Genomic DNA, 19478 nt, shown 5'->3' on the forward strand with positions numbered 1-19478 from the left:
TGAAGTTAACCAACTCTGATCTTATTACTCAAGGCCATAGTGAAAGTGGAAGTTCTCTCCTCCCTTCAGAGAAAGGTACCTCCTTCTTTGATGGCCTGTTCTTTCTGCTGGGATCTCACTCACAGAAATCTTTCATTTAGGTCATTTTTTTTTTTTTTGCCACAGTGTCTTGGCTTTCCATTGCTGAAATACTCTCATGGGCTTTTCAGCCAGATCCGAATGCCTTAAGGGCTGATTCTGAGGCCAGAGTGCTGGTTAGGGCATCTGCCATTCTATGAGTCTGCTGTGTAACCCACTTCCAATGTTGGATCATTCTCTCCTTTTAATTCTATCAGTTCGTATTAGCAGACACTAGTCTTGTTTATGTGATCCCTTTGACTCTTAATCCTATCATTATGATCAGTTATGAACTGAACCTGATCACTTTGACTAGTGAGATGGCATTGGTACATGCCACCTTGATGGGATTGAATTGGAATCCCCTGGCACGTTTGTAACTCTACCATTAGGGGCACATCAGATTGAGCATGTGCCGAACTGTACATCTCCTCCCTCTCTTTCCAACTCTTGTATTTAACAGGGCTCACTTTTCAGTTAAATTTAAATACCTAAGATTAATTGTGTGTTAATTAAAGAGATCAACCAATGGTATTAATTAGAACAAGAAATACTAAATGGAATAAATTAATAAGTTGTTCCTAGACAGAGAAAAATCCAGGACTGGATGGATTCACTGCTGAATTCTACCAGACATTTAAAGTAGAACTAACTTTAATTCTTCTCAAACTAATCAGAACAATCGAAAAAAGAGGGAATTCTCCCAAATTCTTTCTGTGAAGCCAGCATCACCTTAATTCCTAAGCCGGAAAAAGATGCAGCACTGAAAGAGAATTACAGTCCCATTTCCCTGATGAACGTAGATGCAAAAATCCTCAATAAAATTCTGGCCAATAGAATGCAACAACACATCAGAAAGATCATCCACCCAGACTAAGTGGTATTTATCCCTGGTATGCAGGGATGGTTCAACGTTCACAAATCAATCAATGTGATACACCACATTAACAAACTGCAGAAGAGAAACCATGTCATTATCTCAATAGAAGCAGAGAAAGCATTTGTTAAAATACAACACCCTTTCATGATGAAAACTCTATTCAAATTGGGTATAGAAGGAACATTCCTCAATATAATCAAATCGATTTATGAAAAAACCATGGCCAGCATTCTATTGAATGGGGAAATGTTGGAACCATTTCCACTGAGATCTGGTACCAAACAGGGATGCCCATTCTCACCACTGCTATTCAATATAGTACTGGAAATTTTAGCTAGAGCCATTAGGCAAAAAAAGAAATTAAACGGAAACAAATTGGGAAGGAAGAAATAAAACTATCCTTCTTTTCAGATGATATGATTGTTTTTTTAGGGGATCCAAAGAACTCTACGAAGTGACACATCTTTATTTATTGCATAAAAGCAAGAGCTGTGAATTTGGAGGAACACAGAGTGAAGTGCACTAGTTGTGCAAAAACAGCAACCCAAAGAATTTCTAGTTCTTTCAGCTGTGTTTTTTTCACAGCTATGAATAGCAGACCTAGCAGGTCCTGGTGAAGACCTTAAGTATAAGAGTGGCTTAATTTCTGACAGGTGAATATCCTTGTGTTTTCTTTATGACTTATTCTTCACTCCTGACAAGTTTCACTCTAAATTCTGTCCAGTCTTATATTTGGTCCAAGAGAAATTCCCTTGCTTAATGAATTCAGTAAACAGTAACAGGGATTCTATACAAGCCTTTCGCTGTGACTGAGGTATCTTAATTAGGATGAATTCTTTAATTTCAAGATAAACTAGCAACTCATATTTAGAAAAGAAAATTGTTTGTATAGTTAACATTTTCAATTACATTTCTTAAAGTGAGGAGGCATGAATTGTTCACTTAAATCATATCATCCTCAATTGTTTTATACCTAGTCTTTATTAATTTCACATATTTCCATTGATGATCTTTTTTCAAGATTTATTTGAAAAGCACAGTCATGGGGAAAGAGAGAGTGAGGGAGGGAGAGAGAGAGGAATACAGAGATATGTTCCATCTGTTTTGGTTTATTCCACAAATGGGTATAATTTCTGGGTCTTGGCAAAAATCAGAAGCCACAAACGTCATCCTAGACTTTCTTCCACATGGGTGGCAGGCTTTATAGGACTTGGCAATCATCTGCTGACTTCTCAGGTGCATTAAGAGAGGCTGGATTGGAAGTTGAGGAGCTGGAGCTTGAACAGACAGTCTGAGCTGATAGCCAGCATCACTGACAGCAGCTTGACCAGCCATGACATGAAGCTAGGGTCTCCATTAACTTTCTAAACATAAAAGAAGGTGGCTTTTTATCTTAGGTTTTGTAAGAGAGTTTTGAGAAAGAACAGAACATACAAAATGTTACTATTATACCGAATCATCAGCCTTATTGATTAATCTAATCTGGGGAGCACTATTTAGCTATTATTTGATTACATGCAATATAAGCATTTATATACCATCTCATTGAACATTTACTTGGGATAAGCCATCTTCTCTAAAGGAAACAATAACTTAAAAATGATTTTATGTCATTTTTTTGCCTTGTGCTCATCAAAAACACAAGATCAAATTTCTTTGCTCTGGAATGTGTTGAGAATGTTTCAAAAGCACATTCTTGCTATACAATTTGTCATTAAAACTTTTTCCTAGGATAGCTTCAATGCTTGTCAGATAAATTCAAGTCATAAAATAGAATCTGATATTTATCAATTAGAACAAAATTTGCTTAGCTCTTATGGCATATGTAACCTCTACACAGAGTTCACTCTTTGCTTTGACAATGTTTTGTTTACTGGAGAGATTGCAGATGAAAAACAGTTTCATGTTAGAACTCAACACATACCGAATTCTTTTTATTTCCTCTAAATTCTGATTGCAAACCAAATAGCTCTTTTTTTCTGTAACTAATTTCTTTCAATTTACCCCTTGTCCTATACAACCGAAATAAACCAGTGTGAATCTTTGACATTCTACTTGGAAAAATTCCTTAACTAGGTCCAACAGCTCACTAAGTATACATTGTATATTATACTCTAGGTGGTAATTTGGCTAAGTTTTCTGCTATCACGTAGCATGGGAACCATTTTCTTCCAGTCTTCAAAAACATTTTCCTGTCTTCAATTTCTGTCAGTTTTCTGAAGACTCCTCTAATTTGTGACTGCTGGTAGTTTCAAAGTCTATTGACTTTTTTAAAGTTTTGCTGACACAATGCTCTGCTTTCAATTATCAAATTCTGTTCTGGAAATCTCTTGCTGATCTCTTGTTAATAATTGTTTCATGCCAAACCAATCTAAACACAGTGGTTTCAAACCACTGTTTTTTTTTTTTTTCGCGTTTAAATAATCAAAAGGATCCTTTATTTTAGGTGTAGATAGTACCATGATTCATCAAAATGACTGATAAGTTAACCGCGTCTTAAATATGTCTCATAAATGATGCCTCCTGAAAGGTAACATGGATTCAATCAGCCTTTAAATTATCTACTCAGGACATATTAAGAATATTCTAAATTAACTACGACCTATAAAGGGTTCTAAGAAAGGAAATCATGACAAGTTCCTACTCAGATAAACTCATTCCATTGTTACAGGTATTCAAATGAGCAGACAGACTTCAGCAAGAACGTCCACTCCTGGGTTTGTCCTGTGTATTATCTCACTGCTTGTAGGTCAGGAATTTGGGCAGTCTTGCCTGAACGATTCTTCTGTTCCATAAAATACCAACATTGGTCATGTGATGATATTCAACTAGCAGATGTTCTTTCTTGGAGGGTTTGGAACTCAGGGTAAATGAAAGGCTGGGCTCAGGTGGAGCAGTCAGAGCACTCACATGTGACATCTTCAGCACTGTGGTTTCACATTTTACAGAGCAGCTGAGATGTGGAGAGCATGTGCTCCAGAAAACAAGGTGGAGGCTTTGTGACCTTTCACTATTTAACTGCAGAAGTCACAAAGCATTATCATCATCACTATTATTTTGCCATTTGATGTTGGTTGAAGCAGTTACCTGGATTCAAAGTGCAGTCAATAAGAGGATTGTCAAAGCATTTGCACTTTTGTGTTAAAAACTGTCATAGCCTGCTACAAGATTTTGGGATTTCACTTAGCCACAAACATTTAAAGTGGAGACAAATGACATGCAACTCCTATATGAAATCACATGATGTATGATCTAATTCTGTAATTGAATTCATTTTATTTATTAAGAGGAGGTAGTTATTCTTAATGTTTACATAGAATTGCACAAAATGTACTGTTATTATTAGCTTGGATATTAATCAGATGATGCACAAATAATATCTGTTATTCATAGATCATACTCCAATAGAGCTTATATGAGCCATCTGGAAATATAAATAGTTAATTTTTTGTAACATTATTTCTAGCATTTGGACATGTAATATAGTAGGATAGCATTTAAAGATCATTGCTACTTGAGCACATTTATGATAGGTATTATGAAGTATGTAGTATCCAAAACTGAACAAAAATCTGTTCTTTGCATCAGTGTACTGGTAGAGATAATAAAAACCAAATTTCTGTTTTTAGGGTGCTGAAAATAGATGTCAAATTGAGGAACTGGATGATATGGATCTTTATCTTAGAAAACACAGCCTCAGTGAGGAAAATACATTAACAGCAAAGAAATTCTGATATGGAGGTAGCTGAGAGCAAAGGGAGAAAATTAAAAAAGAAGACAAAATTAGAATATACAGGTTTTTGCTCTATTTTATAATTACTGTTATTTTTAACAAAGTGTCAAAAGTGTAATAAATTTCAGCTCTCCCTTTAACATTTTTATTAATAATAGCTGTGCATGTTTATGGGCCTAACTGTGATATTTGAATACATATATAAAAGACATACTTATCAAAACAGGATAATAAATTTTCTTGTTCTTTGACATTATTATTGGAGACTTGGAGCTGCTTCCTCTATTTGTTCATACAATATATACTAGGTTATTGTGAACCATAGTCTCCTTACTAGGCTGTGTAACACTAGGAACTTATTCCTTTAATCTGACTTTGATTTCATATTTGCTACTCAAACTCTTTATATCCCCCACCATTCAAAGCCTCTAATAATCACTATTTTGTGTTGAGATTGATTTTTTAGTGCCACATATGATGATGAATTTGCTATATTTGTGTGTCTGGCTTATTTCACATAACATGATGGCCCCCAATTCCATCCATTTTGCTGCAAATGATATGATTTCACTTTCCCAGTTTCTGAAGAGTATTCCAGTGTGTGTATGTACCACATTTTCTTTATCCATTTACCTGGTGATATTCCCCGTGGTTGATTCCATATTTTGGCTACTATGAATAGTGCTATGATAAATATGATACAGCAGATATTTCCTTGATACAATGATTTCATATATACACATAGTAGTGGGATTGGTGGGCTACATAGTTGTTCTATTTCTAGTTTTTTAATAAATCTCCACACTGTTTTCCATAGTGACTCTAATAATTTACTTTCCCAATAATAGTTTATAGGAATTCTCCTTTCTGTATACCTCACTGGCATATTTACATTCTTTTTAATGGTAGCAATTATGACAAGGGTGAGGTAATTTCTTACTATGGTTTTGATTTACATTTATCCAATGGCTAATGATATTGAGCATTTTTTCATATACTTCTTGGCCATTTGTATTTAATGGTGGCCTAATCTACTGCATCACAGGGTCAGCCCCTCTTTTTATTTCTTTCTCTTTCCTATTTGCTTTTGCTAATATTTCTGATACCATAATGAAGAAGAGTGGTAAAGTTGGACATCCTTGTCTTGTTTCAGATATGAGTGGGAATGGTTCTAGTGTTTCCTTACTCGGTATGATATTGACAGTGGATTTGCTAGCCTTGATCGTTTTGAGGGTTATTTCTCCTATACCTAGTTTGTTGAGCATTTTTATCATGAAGGGAAGGGATGATGAATCTTGTCAATGCTTTTTATGCAACTTTTGATATGGTCACATATTTTTCTTTCTGTTGTGATTTATTATATTTATTAATTTGCAAATGTTGAACCATCTTTGTGTCCCTATCCCTGGAATAAATACCACTTGATTGTGATGTATGCTCTTTTTTTTTTTTTTTTACATTTTAGGCTTTTATTTAGTGAGAAAGATGCATAGGAGAGTGAGAGTTTTATCTAAGAGAGCGAGGTAAATCCAGGTTTATACCGAGCACCAGGAACCAGCCACGGGGAGAAGCATCAATATCATTACTTGTTATGCGTCTGTTTAGGTTTTCTGTATCTTCATATTATGGTTAGATTGTATGTATCTAGGAGTTTATCTATTTCTTTGAGGGTTTCCCATTTTTAAATATATTTTTAATAAATATAAAATTGATTATAATATTAGCTTATAGCAGTTTATTATGATCTGTTATATTTCTGCAGAATCAATTGTTATATTCCTTTTTTATCTATAATTTTATTTCTAAAAAAGATGATTTATTTATTTTTTTCAAAAGGCAGACTGAGAGAGAGAGAATGACAGGCACACAGGGAGATCTTCCATCTGCTTGTTCACTCTCTAAATGTTCACCACAGCTACGGCCAGGCTAGGCTGAAGCCAGAATCCAGGAACTTGAACTAAGTCTCCCACATAGGTGGCAAGGGCCAACGTTCTTGGATTATCATCCATTGCCTTTTCAGATACACAGCAGGGAACTAGATCAGAAGAAGATCAGCTGAGACTCAGATTGTCAATCTGACAAGAGATACCAGCATCATAACTAGTAGATTAACACACTGTGCAGCTATCCAATTCCCTTTAATTTTATTTTTTCTTATTTTTTCTTTACTAGTCTCTCTAAATATTCATTTTGTTGTTTTCAAAAAAAAAATCTTTACATTTTGTTGATGTTTTGTATTTTATTTCTATTTCAATTTCACTTCTTTGTGCTGTGATTTTTATTTCTTGCCTCCTGTTAAAATGAAATTAACTTTTCCTTAGTTTTCTAGATTCCTGAGATATACCATTAGATTCTTTTATTTGAATTATATTTTTCAATGTAAATACTTATTGCCATGAACTTCCCTCATAATACTGATTTTGCTGTATCCCACAGACTATGATATACTGTGGTTTCAATAATTTTGTATTTCCTTTTTAATTTATTCAATGATATATTTTTCATTGAGAACAAGTTCTTCAATTTCCATATACCTATAAAACTTCTATTACTCTTATTGACTTCAAGTTTTATTCCTTTGTGGTCTGAGAAGATTTATGGCATGATTTCAATTTTTAAAATTTACTGGTAGTTCATCTGTGTCCTAATATATGGTCTATCCTAGAAAATATTCTATGTGCTTTCTGTGTGAAATGATCTTTAAATGTCTGTTTATTCATTTGCTCTATGGTATAGTTCAACTCTTATTATATTTGTTGATTTTCTGTCTGAATGTTGTGTCAGTTGATGACATTGGGATGTTTAAAGGTTTTATTTAATGAATACAAATTCTCATATGTACAGTTTTTACGGATATAGTGTTTCTTCCTACCAAACCCACCCTCCAACCGACACTCCCATCCCACCTCCCACTCCCTCTCTAATTCCATTTTCCATTAAGATTTGTTTTAATTGACTTTATATACAGAAAACCAACTTTTTACTAAGGAGAGATTTCAACTATTTGCACCCACAAATACATACAAAGTATAAAGTTTTACCATTAATTGTCATAGTACAACTCATTAAGGATAGAGGTCCAGCATGGGGAGCAAGTACATAGTACTCCTATTGTTGATTTAACAATTGACACTTATTTATGACGTCAGTGATCACTCGAGGCCCTTGACATGAGCTGCCAAGGCTATGGGACCCTCCATCCGTTTTTAGACAGGGCCATATGCAAAGTGGAAGTTCTCTCCTCCCTTCAGAGGAAAGTTCTTCCTTCTGTGATGGCCCCTTCTTTCCATTGGGGTATCGCTCACAGAGATCCTTCATGCAGAACTGTTTTTGCCACTATGTCTTGGCTTTACCATGCCTGAAATGCTCTCATGGTGTTTTCAGTCAGGCCATAGAGGCTGATTCTGAAATCAGAGTGCTGTTTAGGGTGTTTGTCATTCTATGAGTCTGCTGTGTGGACTGGTTCCCATGTTGGAACTTTCTCTCCTTTGTAATTCTATCTATTGTTATCACCAGACACTTGTTCTTATTTATGTGATCCCTATCCCTTTGACTGATGGTCCTATGTATATGATCAGTTCCATACTTAATATGATCACTTTATCACATAAGATAGGATTAGTGCCACCCAGCTAAATGGGATTTGCAGTCCCCTGGCAAGTTTTTAGCTTCATCCTTAGGGGTAGGTCTGTGGGAATGTGTGTTGATCTGTAGAGCTCCTTCCTTTCTCATTCCCACTCTTATTTTTAACTGGGATCTATTTTCATTTGACTTAATACATCTATGGTTAATTCTATATTAAGTAAGGAATTCAGCCAATGGTATTAGTAGAGAAGAAAAAAATAATAGAATATAGATAAAGTGAAATAATAAAGTGTTCATTGACAGTCAAGACAAGGACTGTTCAAGTAATTGCTTCTCATAGTGTTTGTTTCACTTCTACAGGTTTCATTTTAGGTGCTCTGTTAGTTGTCACAGATCAGGGAGAACATATGATATTTGTCCCTTTGGGACCTGCTTATTTCACTAAGTATGATGTTTTCCAGATTCATCCATTTAGCCGTAAATGCTCAGACTTCAATTTTTTTAACTGCTGTGTAGTATTCCATGGAGTACATATCCCATACTTTCTTTATCCATTCTTCTGTTGATGGGCATTTAGATTGATTCCATGTCTTGGCAATTGTGAATTGAGCTACAATAATCATAGAGGTGCAGATGTCTCTTTTATTTTCTGATTTCATTTCCTTTGGGTAAATTCCAAGGAGTGGGATGAATGCGTAGTATGGTAGAGCTATATTCAGATTTCTGAAATATCTCCAAACTGTATTTCACTGTGGCCTTACCAGTCTGCATTCCCACCAACAGTGGATTAGTGTCCCTTTTCCCCCACATCCTCATCAGCATTTGTTGTTTGTTGATTTTTGTATGAAAGCCATTCTAACCGGAGTGAGGTGAAACCTCATTGTGGTTTTGATTTGCATTTCCCTGATGGCTAATGATCCTGACCATTTTTTCATGTGTCTGTATGCCATTTGGCTTTCCTTTCTTGAGAAATGTCTAATTAAGTACTTTGCCCACTTCTTGACTGGGCTGTTTGCTTTGCTATTGTTGAGTTTTTTGATCGCTTTATATATTCTGTTATCATTAATCCATTATGAGTTGCATGATTTGCAAAGGATTTCCCCCATTTTGTTGGTTGCCTCTTTACTTTCCCGACTGTTTCTTTTGCTGTATGGAAGCTTCTCAATTTGATGTAATCTCACTTATTAATCTTGGTTTTTATTGCCTGTGCCTCTGGGGTATTTTCCAGGAACTCTGTGCCTAGGCCGTTAAGACAAGATCTTTTTTTGGCTGAGTCTGGTTTGGATTCTTTGAGCTTTCTTTATCTGGATTTCCATATCTCTTTGAAGATTTGGAAACTCTTCAATTATTATTTCATTTCATAAGTTCTCAATGTCTTCCTTCTCTTTCAGTTATCGAAATAATATGAATATTTGTTTACTTAATTGTATCCCATGTGTATCAGAGGCTTTCTTCATTGCTAGAAATTCTTTTCTCCATTTTTTTGTGTTACTGCATTATTTCAAAATTTTTTCCTTAAGATTAGAAATTCTTCCTCTACTTGGTCTATTCTGTTATTGAAGCTCCAGTGGTATTTTTTATTTGTTTCATTGATTGAACTTTTCAGTTACAAAAGTTTTGATGATTAGTTGTTTTTTAGGATTCTCTCTTGATTTCTCATTCATGTCATGTGTTGTTTTCTTTTAATTGTCAGTGTTTCTTGCATTTCATTTAGCTTTCTTAGAATCATTATTTTGAATTCTCTTCCAGACATTTCATATATTTCCTCAAATCATTATCTATTTCTGGAGAACTATTGTTCTTAGAGGTGTCATGCTTCCTTGCTACTTCATGTTTCCTTCTGTTCCTACACTGATGTCTGACCATCTGGTATAGCAGTTTCTTCTTTATGGAGTAACCTTTGTTGGAAAGGACTTTTTTGTTCAGATAGAATGCAAGGTTTCAGTTGAATTGTTGCTTTAGTTCGCTCTATGTGAGCAAGCCTAGAAATGTAAACTAATTTCTGCAGGTATAATCAATGTCAGCAGTGTCTATGAGTATTACAGTTGTCTAGTTTACAGAAGTTTATGGTGGTATGAGTGTACTCTGTGACTTTAAGGTGGATGTGGGCTTCTGAAGGTACATGCTTTCAGGCTACAGAGTTGAATGCCAATCACACTAGCGTTTTTGATGGCAGGAGTCATGTTCCCATTTCTGGGGAACCAACTGGGAGCTATCTTTTCCCACCATGCAAGTCTGAGTGATGCTTGGGCTTGTGGCATCTTTAGCTATGGCTTTGGGACTGGGTGATATAGATGTGTATTTCTCCAGTTACTGCTAAGTGAGCTTGGGCAATGCTGAGCCTTATAGCACAAAAAGCCCTAATCCCCGAACTGGAGAATATGAAGGGGACCTTGCACAAATCTCACTGAGTGAATATAGGTTATACTTGCAGGTGTATATATGCAGCAATGGAATGAAAGTAGGGTTATTCCTAGGTTCCACAGGATGGCTTCTGGAGACTCTGAGAATATAGCAGTAACAGAAACAGTTCTGGAGCAGCCAGACAGGCATGATACCTTGTCCATATCCTATGGGAAAAACACTGGCAACTATGTGGCTGCAGGAGTGGAATGGAGACAGAGCCTTTCCTAAGTCCCACGGTGAAAGTGTAGGTATTCCTGGGACATATAAAGCCAACAGTCTCGGGTTGCAGTGCTACAGAATACAGTTGAGATAACTTACCCAGGTCTCATGTTTCATGTGTAGGTTATACCAGGGCTTGTGAATGGCAGGCATGGCTCTGGAAGGATGGAATGCAGAAAAGATCTTCCCCAGTTACTACATGGAGAACTCACTCAGGTGACTGAGTAATATGGCTTTAACAGTGCCAGGGCTGCAGGACTCAAAGAGTACCTTATCTATATTGCACAGGTTAAGCACAGTTTATTCTGGGTATTAAGAACTAACAGGTTCACACCTGGATAAGAGGAATGTAGATAGCCCTACCAGGCGCTGTAAGAATTTGTGTCCCTGGGGTTTATAAAAAAACGTTAAGAGATCTAGAGCTGCATGATGCAGTGGATTCCTTATCCAAGTCTATTGGAGTGAACTCATATATATGTGGAATATAGATCCAATGATCCTAGTGCCAGAGCTTCAAGACTCCAAGGGTAAATTACTCAGGTCTCATACAGCAATTACAGTTTATTCCAGTGATAGTACAACAGTAGGTACAGGCCTAGATTATAGGGATGCAGGTAGAGCACCCTCAGGTGTACGTGTCCCTGGGACTTATAGAACCAACAGTCACAATCCCAGAGCTGCAGCATGAAGTGGGGCCTTACACAGGACCCTGAGATGGAATGCTAATTATAACGTGGTTTGTGAACCTACACCCACCAGCCTGAAACTGAGTGGTGTGGATAGAGCCCTCCACTTCCCACAAGTGAGTACAAGTTACTCCAGGGATTATAGCACTAGTAGCCACAGTCCCAAAGCTGTAGGGCATAGGAATGATTGTCCCCAGTTCCCAGAAATCTTGCAACAGTGGCAGTGGAGCTTGTGTTTGCACCACGCAGCATCCTGTGCTAAAAGATGAAGGAAGGGAATTCTTCAGTTTTGGTCATCTAGGTTTATAGATTCACTGCTCCTTGTGCTTAGCCCTGAGAAGTAGACAGGAGTTTCCCTAGACTGCATGGAGTGAACATGTTTTAGGAACTTGTGTCTAGAAATTCTGTAGCTTTGAAATGCAAAATATCCTTTTCTCTGCCTTGTAAAACACTCTAATGCTGCCTTTGGGGAATTCTGGTAGTGATGGAGCTGCTTGTTTTTCCCTAAGGCAGAAAGGAGTTTAATAGCCATTGTACCACAAGAGCTCAGGTCGGGGGCATTGCAGATAGTGGGACACAATATGGGTTTCTATTTTGAGCAAAGAAGTTGCTGATCCCAGTCAATTTTTCTGTTGTAGTTAGGGTGCCAACCTGTGGTAATGGCTGGAGTCCCTGTGATTTCTGCTTACCTTTTCTCCTGCAAGATGGAGTGCCATCTGCCTTGTCACCTTCAGCTGGAGGGCCAGCACAGGGGCTGTGTCCACCCCCCCCGCCCCCCGCCACCCCGGCTTTTGGAGTCTCTGTGCTATTTACAATTCCCATCAATATTCTTTAATGAAATTTTCCTTTAGCCAGCTTCCTGGAAATGTGTTCTTTCCTTTGTTGTTCTGGTTCCTCTCAGTGGCGAAGATGAATACAGTCATCTTGAATCTTCACACTCTTATTTCATGTTATTTTACAGAATCAAGGGAAAACAAAGAACCAAGAGAACAAGATTAATGATAAAGATTATAGATTTTTTTTTGTTATAAACTAATTTTAGCAGGCTATGTCTCTAATAAAGTTAATCAGGATTAAAAGAAATAAAAAGTGAGAAAACAAGAATTAAAGTAGGAGTCAAGTTTTCATCTACTGCCTCACCTCTTTGAATTGCTGCATTTGTATTCTGAGTAAAATTGTTTGTATGACACAGACTTCAATAAGAACATCAAAATATTTTTCGGGCTTAGGAAAAATGTGTGCCAATTATCTGTCATTATTCATATGCTAAATTAAATATATTAAATTTAATAATTTTATATGTGTTATTTTAAGATAATATCTTGTTTCTTGGAAAAGGAAAATGAAACTACTGAATTTAAGTTAGCATCCAATAATTTTATCCTATATAAAAAAGAACAAATAATTAGTATTATTATTATACCAAGACACTGTGGCTGAGAATATTTTAAAATAGATTCTTACACATTTCAGTGGGTGGTCTGCTGTTAATTGATGATATGTCCGTAGGTAGTTCATGTAAATCCTGATTTCCCACTCTTCGAAATGAAGGGTTTGGGTATTTTAAACTTAGAGAACATCTTCAAGATATACAAATTCTTTTATGTTATTTCACACATTCAATAAGAACAGATTTATGAACTGCCTTTTTAAAAATGAACTTTGGCCAAAAATCAAATTAATTTAACTGAAGTTTCTAAGAGTATCTCCCATTTTAACACACAAATCAGCTGGTCACTAACTAAAATATTCACAGAAAAGTGTTGCCTTTTAATAAAATGTGTTTCAAAAGCTTTGTATCATTATAATGAGTATCATAATAATTAATCAACCTACTTTATCAAGGAAATGAAATCCAAAATAACAATTTATTCTTTGTGAATATTTCCTTTCCACGTTCCACTATGGTTAATATCTTAAGTAAAATAATATCTCAAATATTGCCTTGTTTTTTTCTTAAATTGTTTCTACTGAAGCCACTGTGGGCTCACCCTGGGCTTTTGGTTTGCCTTATCAGAGAGAGGTAAGGCAGTGATCATACCAGCTGATCTGATCATATGCAGGTGCTTCTGACAATAGAGATCTACCACATCCAACTAGGGTGTCACTTTGGACTCTGTCCCACACTGGAGCATTGGCTTGAGCTCCCTGGCCCCAGAGAGTACACTCCTCTATTGCTGAAGGAGCACATGCTCCACTAAGCCATAGAGAGATATTTAAAGATAAAAGCCATCAGAGGAGAAAACAAAGTGTTTCCACAAATGCCTAAAAATAAATGCAGGAAACCTGAAGAAGGAAGACAATATGACTCCCAAAAAGAATACAACACTTCAATATGAGAATGTGAAGATGAAGAGATTGATGAAATGCCTGAAAAGGGACTCAAAAAGTGATTACAATTTAATAATTTATCTCTTTTAGTATTTTTTTGTTCTACTTAATACTATTGGTTTAACTCTGTAATTAACACACAATTATTCTTAGGTGTTTAAATTTAACTGAAAAGTGATCGCTGTTAAATATAACAGTAGGAATAAGAGAGGAGGAGATGTACAATTTGATACATACTCAATCTGACTTGCCCCAGATGGTGGAGTTAGAAATGTGCCAGGGGATTCCAATACAATCCCATCAAGGTGGCATGTACCAATGCCATCGCACTAGTCAAAGTGATCAATTTCAGTTCACAACTGATCATACTGATAGGTCTAAGAGTTAAAGGGATCACACAAACAAGACTAGTGTCTGCTAATACGAACTGATAGAATCAAAAAGGGAGAGAATGATCCAACGTGGGAAGCGGGATACACAGCAGACTCATAGAAAGGCAAATGTCCTAAACAACACTCTGGCCTCAGAATCAGCCCTTAAGGCATTCGGATCTGGCTGAAAAGCCCATGAGAGTATTTTAGGCATCAAAAGCCAAGACACTCTGGGAAAAAACAAACAAACAAACAAACAAAACAAACACCAACCTAAATGAAAGATCTCTGCTAGTGAGATCCCAGTAGAAAGAATGGGCCATCAAAGAAGGAGGTACCTTTCTCTGAAGGGAGGAGAGAACTTCCACTTTGACTATGACCTTGTCTAAATAAGATCAATGTCTGTGAACTCAAAAGGCTTCCATAGCCTTAGCAACTCATGACTAGAGCCTAGGGAGATTACTGACACCGTAACAAGAGTGTCAATTTGTTAAATCAACAATAGGAGTCACTGTGTACTTATGTCTCATACTTAGCTGGCCTGGGAGGAGAGCTGGCCAGGTAAAGGCAGGTGGCATCTCTAACAAGAAATTTACAGTTCTGCCTTCAATGTGGCTGTCCCCTCAGCTGCAGTGGTCACTTTGGAAGCTGGGCTGAGTGAAGGGCTTTTCAGCTTAGTTCATCAACAAACAGATTAACTAGACAAAAAAATCAACAAGGAAACAACAGAGCTAATCAACACTCTTGACCAAATGAACCTAATTGACATCTATAGAACATTTCATCCCAGAGCTGTAGAATACAAATTCTTTTCATCAGTGCATGAACTTTCTCAAGGATAGACTGTATGGTAGGCCATAAAGTAAGTCTCAATGCCATAAACAAGAATGTCAAATTGTTAATTCAACAACAGGAGTCACTGTGTACTTACGCCTCATGTGGGGTCTTTTTCCTTAATGTATTGTCTAATGTGAATTAATGCTATAACTAGTACTCAAACAGTATTTTACACTTTATGTTCTGTGTGGGTGCAAACTGATGAAATCTTTACTTAATATACACTAAATTGATCTTCTGTATATAAAGAGAATTGAAAATGAATCTTGATGTGAATGGAATGGGAGAGGGAGCGGGAGAGGGGAGGGGTGCGAGTGGGAGGGAAGTTATGGCGGGGGAGCCATTGTAATCCATAAACTGTACTTTGGAAATTTATATTTACTAAATAAAAGTTTAAAAAAAAAGAAGTCTTTCCCAAGAAGTTTTTGCCGATACCTATATCTTGCAGGGTTTCTCCAATGTTCTCTAATAATTTGAAGGTGTCAGGTTGTAGATTTAAGTCTTTAATCCATGTTGAGTGGATTTTTGTGTAAGGTGAAAGGTAGGGGTCTCGCTTCATGCTTCTGCACGTGGAAATCCAATTTTCCCATTGTAATTGAACTGTAATTGTAATCCATAAACTGTACTTTGGAAATTTTATTTACTAAATAAAAGTTAAAAAAAATAAATTAAATAAAATTGAAATCATATCATGTGTCTTTTCTGACCATAACCAAATGAAACTGGAAATTACTAACTTAAGAGACTCTAGGAAAAAAAATATGCAAACACATGGAGACCAAACAACATGATCCTGAATGAACAGTGGGTTCATAGAAGAAATAAAAATGGAAATAAATCCCTGGAGATGAATGAAGATGATCACAGAACATACCAAAACTTAGGGGATTGAGCAAAAGCAGTGCTAATAGGAAAGTCTGTATCAATTAATACCAACAACAAGAAATTTGAAAGGTATCAAATAATTGCTCTAACAATGGATCCCAAGGATCTAGAAAAATATAATAAACCAAATCCAAAATTAGCAGGAGGAAAGAAATAATAAAAATTAGAGAAGAAATAAACAAAATTGAAACAAGAAAATGACACAAAAGTTCAATGAAATGAAGAGCTGTTTTTTTGAAAAAATAAAATTAATATACAATGGGCTCAACTAACCAAAAAAGAGGGATGGAGGGGAAAAGACTCAAGTTAAAATCAGAGATGAAAATGGAGATGTTATAATGGTTACCAAAGAAATAAAAAAAAATCATCATGGATTACTACAAACAGATAATGCCAAAAAATTGAAAAATCTAGAAGAAATGGATAGGTTTCTGGACATATACAATATAACAAAATTGAGTCATGATGGCATACAAAATCTATATAGACCAATAACCAAGTTGGATATAAAAGCAATAATAAAGGCCCTTCAACAAAGAAAAGCCCAGGACTGAATGGCTTCATTGCTGAATTTTTGCAAACCTTTAAAGAAGAACTAATTCCAATTCTTGTCAAACTATTCATAACAAGTGAAATGAAGGAATTACTCCCAAACTTCTATGAGGCCAGCATCATCTTTTTTTTTTTTTTTTTGACAGGCAGAGTGGACAGTGAGAGAGAGAGAGACAGAGAGAAAGGTCTTCCTTTTGCCATTGGTTCACCCTCCAATGGCCACCTCGGCCGGCGTGCTGTGACTGGCGCATTGCGCTGATCTGAAGCCAGGGGCCAGGTGCTTCTGGTCTCCCATGCGGGTGCAGGGCCCAAGGACTTGGGCCATCCTCCACTGCACTCCTGGGCCATAGCAGAGAGCTGGCCTGGAAGAGGGGCAACCAGGACAGAATCCGGTGCTCCGACCGGGACTAGAACCCGGGGTCCCGGTGCCGCAGGCCGAGGATTAGCTATTGAGCTGCGGCGCTGGAGGCCAGCATCATCTTAATTCCAAAACCTGAAAAAGATACAACAGAGACAGAAAACTATAGACCAATATCCATGATGAATACATATGCAAAAACCCTAGCTAATTGAGCCCAACAGCACATCAGAAAGATCATACACCCATACCAAGTGGGATTTATCCCAGGTATGCAGGGATGGTTCAACATATACAAATAAATACATGTGATACATCACATTAACAAACAAGAACCTAAACCACATGATTCTCTCAATAGATGCAGAGAAAGCATTTGATAAAATATAACATCCTTTCATGATAAAATACTTCACCAAATTGAGTGTAGAAGGAATCATGATAAAAATCTTAAACAAATTGTTTAAAAGAAGAACATACCTGAACATTATCAAGGCAATATAAAACAAACCCACAGCCAGTATCAGCGAAATCGACATTTTGGGAATTGACTATTGTTTGTAGCCCTTATCTATATCCTCAGGAACAATGGTTTTTCTTTTCTTTTTTTTTTAATGATTTTATTTATTTATTTGAGAGGTGAAGTTACAGACAGAGGGAGAGACAGAGAGAAAGGTCTTCTGTCTTCTGGTTTACTCCCCAAATGGCCTCAATGGCCAGAGCTGCACCAATCTGAAGCCAGGAGCCAGGAGCTTCTTCTGGTCTCCCACATGGTTGCAAGAGCCCAAAGACTTGGGCCATATTTTACTGCTTTTCCATGCCATAGCAGAGAGCTGGATTGGAAGAGGAGTAGCTGGGACGAGAACCAGCACCCATATGGGATGCCAGTACCGCAGGCGGAGGATTAACCTATTGTGTCACAACACCAGCCCCTTGTTTTTCTATTTGCTATTCAAAATGTGAATTTCACTTATATACATTATACTTTTTTGTAATCTGTATATTAGTTACCACAGTTAGGGAAAACATATGATATTTGTATTTTTTGGACTGCTTTATTTCGCTAAGCATAATGGTCTCCATTTGCATCCATTTTATCGTAAAACACAGGATTTCATTCTGTTTTATGACTGAGTAGTATTGCATAATATATATATATATATATATATATGTCACAATTTATTTATTCAGTCATCAGTTCATGGACTTCTGGATTGAGTCTATATCTCAGCTACTTTGAATTGAGCTGCATTAAACACGGGAGTATAGATAACTCTTTCATATGCTGGTTCATTTTCCTTTGGGTAAATTCCTAGGAGTGGAATGACTGGGTCATATGGTAGGTCTATATTCAGATTTCTGAGATATCTCCATACTGTTTTCCACAGTGGCTGCACCTGTTTATATTCCTACCAACAGTGGATTAGGGTACCTTTTTTCCCCACATCATTGCCAGCATTTATTGTTTGTTGATTTCTGTATGAAAGCCATTCTGATTTGGTTGAGGTGTAGCCTCATTGTGGTTTTGAGTTCCATTTCCCTGATGGCTACTGGTTTTGAGCATTTCTTTCATGAGTCTGTTGGCTATTTAAATTTTCTCTTTTGAAAAATGTCTGTCCAAGTCCTATTCCCACTTTTTAAAAATTTTATTTAAGGTATACAAATTTTATGTATTTCCCATATAGATTCAGAGACATAGTGAGACTTCCAATCCTACCCTCACACCTGCCTTTCTATGCTCCAACCCTTCTTCCTCCCTCAAAATTCCCATTTTTAATTTTCACCAAGATCTATTTTCAGTTAACTTTATACTCATAAGATTAACCCTACACTAAGTTAATCATTCAAGAAATAGTATGCAAAGAAAACTTGGTTATTTGTTTTGTTGTGGCTGAATTTCTTGAACTCTTTTTAAAAAGATTTTATTTATTTGAGAGAGAGAGAGTTACAGACAGAGAGGGGGAGACAAAGAGAAGGTCTTCTTTCTATTGATTCACTCCACAAATGGCTGCAAAAGCTGGCACTTTGCCAATCTTAAGCCAGGAGCTTCTTCCAGGTCTACCATGTGGGTGCAGGGGCCCAAGCACTTACAGCATCTTGTACTGCTTTCCTAGACCATAGAATAGAGCTAGATCAGGAAAGAAGTAGCTGGGACTAGAACCAGCAGTCTTATGGGGTCCTGGTGCATAGGTGGAAGCTTAGCCTACTACGCCATAGTACTAGTCCCATTTCTTGAGCTCTTTATAGATTGTAGATATTAATCATTTATCAGCTGCATAGTTTGCAAATATTTTCTCCCATTCTGTCCTTGCCTCTTTACTTTTTGAGTTTTTCCTTTGTAGTGCAGAAACTTCTTAGCTTGATGTAATCTCATTTGTCAATTTTGCCTTTATTGCCTATTTTTCTGGGGTCTTTTCCAAGGAGTATTTTTCTATACAAAACAAATTAAAATTTTTTTGTTTCCTTAAACAATTAGAGGCTGTGTAAAGTAGGGATTAATAGAGAGACTTCTAGATTT

This window comes from Lepus europaeus, chromosome 1, assembly GCF_033115175.1.
Source record: "Lepus europaeus isolate LE1 chromosome 1, mLepTim1.pri, whole genome shotgun sequence".
Classification (NCBI taxonomy): Eukaryota; Metazoa; Chordata; class Mammalia; order Lagomorpha; family Leporidae; genus Lepus; species Lepus europaeus.